This window comes from Gossypium arboreum, chromosome 1 (genome assembly GCF_025698485.1).
Source record: "Gossypium arboreum isolate Shixiya-1 chromosome 1, ASM2569848v2, whole genome shotgun sequence".
NCBI classification, from domain to species: domain Eukaryota; kingdom Viridiplantae; phylum Streptophyta; class Magnoliopsida; order Malvales; family Malvaceae; genus Gossypium; species Gossypium arboreum.
In genome coordinates, this window is record NC_069070.1 from 29,317,072 (window position 1) to 29,327,727 (window position 10,656).

The window sequence follows — 10,656 nt, forward strand, 5'->3', positions numbered from 1 at the left end:
TGTCTATTTAACAGACTCTAAACACGGCCTAAGCCACCCAACACGGGCGTGTCACACGGACGTGTCCCTGTCGAGCCCAAATCTAGTTCTATTCGGAAAAGGCCACTCTTGAGGGCTTTGAAGCATTCTAAAGCCTATATAAACACCCCAGGAGGTACTTAGAAAAGACACACAGAGTAGAAGGAAAGGAATTACTCAAAGAAAGCTGATTGATCCATCTCAGAAGCCGGATTATCCTTCAAGACTGAAGATCTCCCTTCAATTTCCTTCAGGAGTTTTTGGGTTTTCTTTATGTTTTGTTATCATTATTCTTCCTAGATGTTTTCTTTTACACTTATAAACTAAACCCCTAAATACCTAAAGAGAATGAGACCTAACACAGATCTTGTTATTATTTTTTGAATTATATCATAAATATTTGACTTGTTCTTAATTATGAGTTCTTAATTCTTGCTTTAATATTCCAGGATATTGATTCAAGTATTGATGTGCTTATTTAGAGGAGCATAAGTCCCTGTCTAAGAGTAGATCTAGCATAATTAAGCGGATTTCATTGCACCACTAGACATAGGGCGACATAATTTTGCCGGATTAGGGTGAAACCTAATAAGAGAATCCATAGATTGAGTTAATGCAACACTAGGGGTTTTAATTAGAAATAGATTTCAATTAATCAACCTAGGGTTAGACATTGTTAGTCTCGAGAGAGATAATAATATAACTTAGGGATTTCTACGGATCAAGTCAAGTGAATAAATCGTCTGATTCAGAGTCAAATAAAAAGTGAAGTTTAAGTGGAATTTCCCTTGGGTATTTTCCAAATCAATCAGTTTTTCCCAAAAGTATTTCCCCAATTTTCTTCCTGTGCATTCTTAGTTTAGTTAATTAATTTAGATAAAACAAATCCCTTTAGTTTTAGGCTAGATAATAAAAAGAGGGTTAATACTAGTACTTTTAGTTCCTGTGGGTTCGACATTCCGGTCTTGCTATAAACTATACTACTGTTCGATAGGTGCTCTTGCCTTCATCGTGATAATAGTTAGTTTTCAAGTATGATCAATCATAAATATAAAACTTATCACGAGACATCACATCAAGTTTTTGGTGCCGATGCCGGAGGAACTAAGATATTAGGAACACTTAATTTTTATTACTTTAGCCATTTATTTTATTGCAATTTAAATTTTTATTTTGATTTTTGTTACTAAATTTTCTTTTTCCTTCTGGCAGGTTTTTATAGTTTATGACTGGAAGAAACCCGTCAGGACCATTACTTTTTGACAGTGAGATTGAAAGCACAGTTTACAGAAACTGAAGAGAAATAAGGAAAAACCTAAGAAACATAGAAGAAGGACAAGAGGAAGGTATCCATAATACACCGAAGAGATGGCTGAAAATCAGAATAATTAGTTTCCTCCTGTGGTTGCTGCGGATCCAATAAACCAGAATCCTACTCCTCGTACTATGTATGATTATGCTAAACCTACTTTAACAGGAGCCGAATCGAGTATAGCTAGACCTGCTATTGCTGCAAATAATTTTGAACTGAAACCTAACACAATTCAAATGATACAACAATTTGTTCATTTCGATGGTTTGCAGGACGAGGTTCCAAACAGTCATTTGGCGAATTTTCTGGAGTTTTACAACACTTTTAAGATCAATGGAATTTTTAATGATGCCATTCGCCTTCGTTTGTTTCCCTTTTCGTTGATGAACAAAGCTAAACAGTGGTTGAACTCGTTACCACGAGGGTCAATCACTACTTGGGAGCAAATGACCGAAAAATTCTTTCTTAAATATTTTTCGCAGGCTAAAATGGCTAAGTTGAGGAATGATATCTCTGCTGATCTGCAATGGATCTAAAAACACTCTATGATGCATGGGAGAGATTCAACGATCTATTGAGAAGGTGCCCTCACCATGGGTTACCTCTATGGCTACAGGTTTAGACGTTTTACAACCCCTTAATAAGGCAACTTATCAACGCTGCAACCGGTGGAACTTTGAATAACAAAACACCTGAAGAGGCTTACGAATTTATTGAAGAGATGTCCCTGAATAACTATCAGTGGCAAGTCATGAGAACAAAGCCAACAAAAGCAGCTGGTGTTTTCAACCTCAAAGCGGTTACTATGCTGTCTAACCAGGTAGAACTTTTAAATAAAAAGATTGACAGATTTTGTGGTTCTACTCAGGTACATCCCGTGATGAGGTACGATTCAAATGGAGGAGGAGTACACACAGAATATCAATCCTTCAACCTTAGCATCGAGGAGGAACAAGTTCAATATATGGGTAACAATAATTCTATACCTCAAAATAACCTATACAGTAACACTTATAATGCAGATTGGAGGAACTATCCCAACTTCTCATGGGGCGGTCAAGGAAGTCAAAGGCCGCAACATCCCCCAGGTTTTCAACAACCACCTTACCAGCAGGAAAAGAAGCCGAACCTTGAGGAGATGCTAACGAAATTTATCTCGGTGTCAAAGACTCTTTTTCAGAATACCAAAACAGCACTTAAGAATCAACAAGCATCAATCCAAGGGCTCGAAACTCAGATAGGCCAACTTTCCAAATTAATTTTTGAACGACCACAAGGTAGCTTGCCAAGTAACACTGAATCTAACCCAAGGGAACAACTCAATGCGATTGCCGCTCGAGAAAAAGAAGGGTTAGTTGAACCTGAACCAGAATCGAGGCAAGGAATTATGGTAAGTAAAGGTAAGGATGAGGTGGACCGCAGTAAGTGAAAATCGGTAAGTAGAGAGTACAAACCTCGTGTTCCATACCCTAGTGCGACAAGGAAAGACCACACGGATGAACAATTTGGTAAATTCCTTAAATTATTAAAGAAATTACATATTAACTTACCATTTATTGAAGCTCTTTCGCAGATGCCAAATGCAGTTAAATTTTTAAGGGAGCTTTTAGCAAATAAACAGAAGTTGGATGAGGCATCGTATGTGGAGTTCAACACAGTTTGCTCAACCGTTCTACAGAATAAGCTACCCAACAAGTTGAAAGATCCAGGGAGTTTTACGATTCCTTGTTTAATTGGTAGCTTAGATGTTAATAATGCATTGGCTGATTTAGGGGCGAGCATTAATGTTATGTCTTATAAAATGTTTAAACAGCTAGGTCTTAGGAAACCCAAACAAACTAGGATGAGCATTCAATTAGCTGATAAAACCATTAGATTTCCTTGGGGTATCATTGAAGATGTTCTTGTTAAAATCAACAAATTTATATACCTAGTAGACTTTGTTGTTCTAGATATGAAAAAGGATAGTAACATACCTTTGATTTTAGGATGACCCTTTTTAGCAATTGCTAGAACCATTATTGATGTTGGTATAGGTGAACTCACACTTCATGTGGGTGATGAAACAATCACTCTTCAAGCTTGTAATTTGAATAACACATTGAATATTGAGGGTGGTTGTATAAATCATGCTACTAATACTAATCATGTGGTGCAACCTTCTTTGTAGGAAACACGTTTGAAGAGCATACATGACCATGTTCAAGTAACAACAAAGGACCCATCTATGAAGAACAAAGACTTCAGGTCGATGAACTAGATGAATGGAGAACACCTGTCCAGGCGAAACCAAAAGCACACGATGTAACACCCCTATAACCCGTGTCCGTTGCCGGGGTAGGTTACGAAGAGTTACTGATTCAAAATTTAATATTTTAAAAACATACACAATAAAAAAATAAAATAAAAATATACATCGCCAAACTCAGTTAAAGATCGAAATTCAAACTTGTATCAACATTCAAAAGTAGCCATATTCACATGGCTTATATATAAGTACATCTCAAAATATCATTCGCTTAAGTCTATTCCATACATGCCATACTAGCTTCAAAATATATTAGTACCCCAAAATGATAGATAGTGTGACGAGTAGTGCGATTCCCTTTCCGAAAGCGGTGCTGGAATCAACAATCTATAAAAGCAGAGAACGTAACAAGCGAAGTAAGCTTTCAAAGCTTAGTAAGTTTTAAGCATCACAAATAATTAAAACTTATCGAAAATCAAAACATTCATTTAAACAGACTTATTCTCAATTCAAATTGCTTCATGGCGGAATACACATAAACATAAACATAGATTCTCAGCACATATTTTTCTTTTACTAATAGTTCATACGATGCATTTAAAATAAATAATCTCATATATTAACAACATTTGACCGAATAGGTCATTGCTTTACTCGTAGAAATAACAATCATTCACACTTAAGTATCATTCTTTAATACTAATAATTCACAAATCATTGACTGAATGTACATGAGTACATAAAGAAATTTTAATATATAATTCATAGACAAATATACCATGACCGATTAAATCATTCTCATATTCGCAAATATAACCATCAATTACACTTATATATATATAATAAGTGTATATATATATTCTTCTTTGATGCTATGATTCACTTCGAAATCAAATCACCGATGTGTAAGTAATACATACCTGGACATCTTAAATGTATAGTACTTACTCAACGATGGTTTACTGTGAACATTCAATATCGTAGTCTTACTTAATTACTGGCATTAAGCCTGTCAGGTCTTAGAATTTGAAACCAATTACCAGCACAAGCCTGTGGGAATTTAAACCCGGTATAATACCAGCTCGAAGCCTGCGGGACTTTTGCCCGGACATATTTCCAGCACATAGCCTGCGAACCTTAAGTCCGGTTATAATTCCAGCACATAGCCTGCGGACCTTAAGTCCGGGTATAATTCCAGCATATAGCCTGTTGGTCTTTAAGCCCGGATATAATTCCAGCATATAGCCTGCGGGTCTTTAAGCCCAGATACACATCAAATATCATGCATATTTAATCATATATTAACACAACTTATTCAACATATCACATTAGTAGTCATTTGCTACATTCGGATATAAGCTCCATATGAATACCATCATTTACATTTCGATTCGAAAGCCATACATAAATATCACATATCAAGGCATCATCAAATATATACTAAAGGTGACTACTCAAAACTTACCTTGAATATTTTCGAACAGTCTCGGATCGGCTATTCAACTACTTTCTCTTTTCCCTTGTCCAACCTTGGTTCTCTATGCTCTTGAGCTTAAATTCAACAATTTTAAACTAGTCATTATTCGACTATTCAAGTATTACTTTCAGAATATAATATATATATATATATATATATATATAAGACTTTCACACATATAGATCATAGTAAGTTTATAAGAAAACATTAAGCAACTCGTTAACAAATTTTTATCAATATTTACCAAATAATCACAAATTCACAATAAGCTGTCTTCCTGAGCAACAGTCACTAAATTATTTATAATTGGAGCTACGAAACTCCAAATCAATTGCCATAAAATTTCCCTGAAAATAGACTCATATATATTTTATCCATAAAATTTTCATAATTTTTAGCTTGGCCAATCAATACCATATTTTTCTTAAAGTTTCCCCTGCTTCACTATTTGACTAATCTGACCACCCTTTACTTCGAATCAAATTTCTAATTGTACAGAAGTCAAAATATGTTCTCGTTGATTTCATTTGAAACTAGACTCATTAAGCTTTAATAACATAGTTTATTCAGCTTCTAACTCCACTCCCACAATTTATGGTGATTTTCCAAAATCACATTACAGCTGCTGTCCCAAGCAGATTTACTACAATTCACTATTTCACAACTCTTTGCATTCATATCATTTAAACATGTATAGTTATGCAACCAAAACACAAATCATACATACCTTATACTATGCATATCAAAATAACTCCAACCATGATTGGATATAACCGAATTTAAACATGAAAATTAAACCATTTTCGAACTCCTATAGCTCATTTGGCAATTTACAAAATCATACAATTAGAATTCATGTACAATACCGAACCTTTAGACATTCAAACATCTACCCTTTTCTTTTCAAATCATCTAAACGGCAATACTCATATTTTTACATTTAACTTCAAAACATTTATTCAAGTAACTAAACAAGTCCAAGTTCGGCTATTACACATATAAATACTATCAAATTAAACTTTTAACTAGTTCAAACTTCTCTCATCAACATTTATTCATCAAAACATAAAGAAAATAATCCAATCTCTTCATTAACAACCATGGCCGAATGCTCCATTCACCACCCAAATCCAAAATTTTAACATGGCCTAAGTAAGAAACATGATGATTAACCTAAAACAAGCTAGAATTTTAAAAAAACCTAACACAATTTACTAACCTTCCTTATGATTCAAATGGCGAATGTCTTGCTCCATTTTTTTCTTTCTTTAGATTAGGCTAAGAAGAACAAAATTTGAGACTTTGTTTTCTTCACCATTCTTTCTATTATTATTTTATTTTATTCATCTATATTATAAAGTATAAAGCCATTTAACTAATAATTAATACATATATTTAATATAAAAGCATCATCATGGCCGGCCACTATAAACAAAAATGTATATTTGACATGCAAGTCCAAACCTTTTGTGACATGCATTAATATACCCCCTTTTTAAAATTACCTATCACCTTCTTATTTCACATAAGTTCTATTTAATAATTTCACATACAAATGACAAAATTAGAGCATGGAACTTTCACATATGCATGTACACATATAATAAGCATAGAATATAACAGTTAATTATTTTTATGACTCGGTTTTGTGGTCCCGAAACCACTTCCCGACTAGGGTCAAATTAGGGCTGTCACAACTCTCCCCCACTTAAGCAATTTTCGTCCTCGAAAATCTTACCAGTGAATAAGTTAGGATACCATTCTTTCATAGAGTTCTCGGGTTCCCAAGTAGCTTCTTCGATGCCGTGCTTGAGCCATAATACCTTTACTAACGGAACCTTTTTGTTTCGCAACTCTTTTACCTCGCGAGCTAAGATACGAATCAGTTCTTCTTCATAACTCAAATTAGATTGAATTTCCACCTCTGATGGATTAATTATGTGCGATGGATCGGATCTATAACGTCGAAGCATCGAGACATGAAAAACGTTGTGAATCTTTTCAAGTTCAGGGGGTAAAATCAATCTGAATGCGGCTGGTCCAATTCGTTCGGATATTTCATATGGCCTGATGAAGCTCGGACTCAATTTGCCTTTACGACCAAATCTGAGCACTTTTTTCCAAGGTGAAACTTTAAGAAACAATTTGTCTCTGACCTGATATTCAATGTCTTTTCGTTTTAAATCCGCATCGACTTGACGACGATCCAAGTCGCTTTCGGACTTTCACGGATTACTTTTACTTTCGCTCAAAGCATCTTTAACCAAATCAACCCCAAAATTTTACTTTCACTAAGCTCGGTCCAAAATAACGATTATACGGCATTTACGACCGTACAAAGCTTCGTAAGGTGCCATCTTAATGCTTGATTGAAAACTATTGTTGTAAACGAATTCAATCAAAGGAAAATATCGTTCCATGAACCACTAAACTCAAGGATGCAACATCTCAACATATCCTCGAGTATCCGAATGATCGCTTCAGATTGACCATCGGTGCAGGGATGAAAAGCGGTGCTAAATGCAACTTGGTACCCAATGCTTCTTGCAATTTCTTCCAAAATCGCGATGTGAATCTCGGATCTCTATCCGATACAATAGAAGTAGGTACCCCGTGTAACCTTACAATCTGAAAAACATACAGTTCGGCTAACTTGTCAAGTGAATAATCCAAATGCGTCGGGGATAAAATGAGCCGACTTTGTCAATCTATCAATAACAACCCAGATCGCATCTTTCTTGCTTGGTGACAATGGCAACCCAGATACAAAATCCATCGTGGCTCGATCCCATTTCCATTCGGGTATCATAATCGGTTGAAGTAATCCCGAAGGCACTTGATGTTCCGCTTTCACTTGTTGACATATCAAACACTTCGAGACAAAGTCAGAAATGTCTCGTTTCATATCGTGCCACCAATACTGACGTTTCAGATCTTTATACATTTTTGTACTACCCAGGTGAAATGACATTCGGCTACTATGAACCTCGCTCAAAATCATCGAAATAAGTTCCAAATTTCTTGGAACACACAATCGACTTTTGAACCTCAAGCAATCATTGTTGTCAATTTGAAATTCTGAATCCACATTCGAAACACATTTAGCTCGTTTAGCAACCAATTCATCATCAACTTTCTGAGTTTCACATATTTGATGAATCAATAACGATTTGGCTTTTAATTCTACTACTAACACATTATCGGATGAAATGGACAAGTGAACATTCATTGCTCACAAAGCAAACAGTGACTTGCGACTCAAAGCATCGGCAACAATGTTAGCCTTTCCAGGGTGATAGTCAATAACAAGATCATAATCTTTCAACAATTCAAGCCAACGTCTTTGTCGCAGATTCAAATCTTTTTGAGTCATTAAATATTTGAGGCTTTTATGATCCGAATATATATGACATCTCTCTCCGAACAAGTAATGTCGCCATATTTTCAAAGCAAATACTATGGCAGCTAATTCGAGATCATGAGTCAGATAGTTTTTCTCATGTGGCTTCAATTGCCTCGATGCGTAAGCCACAACTCGACCCTCTTGCATCAATACACAACCCAATCCATGTAATGATGCATCACTGTAAATGACAAACTCTTTACCGGATTCAAGCTGCACTAACACTGGGGCTTTCATCAAAAGCATTTTTAGTTGGTCGAAACTTTTCTGACCATTCAAACTTAATATCTTTACAAGTACCGTCATTGGTGTGGCTATCATCGAAAAACCCTTTACAAACCTTACGTAGTAGTAAGCAAGTCCCGTAAAGCTCCAAACTTCAGTAACATTTCTAGGAGGCTTCCAATCAAGTATGGCTGATATTTTACTCGGATCAACACGAATACCCGATGCGAATACTACATGCCCCAAAAAGCTAACTTCTCTCAACCAAAACTCACATTTACTGAACTTAGCATATAACTGCTTGTCACGTAAAATTTGTAACACTAATTTCAGGTGCTCGACATGTTCGGTTTCATCTTCCGAATAGATCAAAATGTTGTCTATAAACACAACTACAAACCAGTCCAAATACTGTCTGAAGATCTGATTCATCAAGTCCATAAATACCGCAGGGGCATTAGTGAGCCCAAATGGCATCACTAAGAACTCGTAATGACCGTATCTCATTCTGAAAGCAGCTTTAGGCACATCTGAGTCTCGAACTCACAACTGATAATAACCCGATCTCAAATCTATCTTTGAAAACACTAAGGCTCCTTTCAGTTGATCAAACAAATCATCGATACGCGGTAACGGATATTTGTTCTTGATTGTCACTTTATTTAATTGACGGTAGTCGATGCACATTCTCATAGTTCTGTCTTTATTTTTCACAAACAATACTGGTACACCCCAAGGTGAGAAACTCGATCAAGCGAAACCTCTATCTGTCAACTCTTGCAACTGAGCTTTCAATTCCTTCAATTCGGTTGATGCCATATGATACGGAGCTATCGAAATTGGCATAGTCCCAGTACAAGTTCGATGCCGAATTCTACCTCTCGAACAGGTGGTAACCCTGGCAATTCCTCGGGAAAAACATCTGGATACTCACAAACCACTGATACTGATTCAAGCTTCTTCTGATTCTTTATTATCAAGTACGTACGCAAGATACACCTCACACCCCTTTTTGACATATTTCTAAGCCAACATCGAGGATATAACTGTTGGTAACCCGTTCATATCAGTAGACTCAACTCGGATTATCTCATCATTTGCACATCTCAAATCAATAGTCTTTCTTTTGCAATTCCCAACTGCATCATGAACAGTTAACCAATCCATACCGAGAATAACATCAAATTCATTAAATGGTAAAAGCATCAAATCGGCCGGAAAACAAGAATATCGTATTATCAGGGGACATTTCCTGTACACTTTGTCAACTAACAAATATCGACCCAAGGGATTTGACACTCGGATTATGAACTCAGTAGACTCAACAGGCAGAGTCTTACTGGATGCTAAAGTCTCACATACATATGAATGAGCAAAACCAGGGTCAATCAAAGCAATCACATCAGTATCAAAAAGAGTGAAAGTACCGGTAATAACATCAGGCGAAGAAGCATCCTCGCGTGCGCGTATAGCATATGCTCTCGCAGGAGCACGAGCCTCGGATCTGGTTGTAGCATCTCCAGACACTTTTTGGCCTCCACTAACATTTCCCGTATTCCTAGGTGGTCTACCTCGAGCTATAGCAGTACTCAATTTTCCACTCTGATTCACATTTTGTTCTGACAACCTCGGGCAGTCTTTGATGAAGTGGTCGGATGATCCGCATCTATAATAGGAGTGATCATGAAATCTACAACTCCCCGAATGCCATTTTCCACAAAACTTGCACTCGGTCCTATCCCGACGATCATTTCCAACACTGGCAACTGATGTGGCTCGCGTACTCTTAGAAGGTCGATCACGGTCTTGTCTGGAAAAGCCCGAAGTGTTCTTAGATCGGCCCAAATCATCTCGAAATTTCTTCGATGATTGTTGAAAAGGCTTTCCCGAAGATCTTTTATGAAACTTTCCAGCTCCAATATCAGCTTTCCTTTTTTCCGTACTAAGCTCCTTGGCTTTGCAAGCTCGCTTGA

The 10,656-nt window shown here is 36.5% G+C and overlaps 1 non-coding gene across 1 annotated transcript; it reads right to left on the bottom strand.

Annotated features, from left to right (window-relative positions):
• Positions 1-1,824: 1,824 nt before the first annotated feature.
• Positions 1,825-1,930, bottom strand: LOC128281428 (small nucleolar RNA R71). The gene has a single exon (XR_008271637.1). It is a non-coding gene; the product is annotated as a small nucleolar RNA R71 (small nucleolar RNA).
• Positions 1,931-10,656: the final 8,726 nt, after the last annotated feature.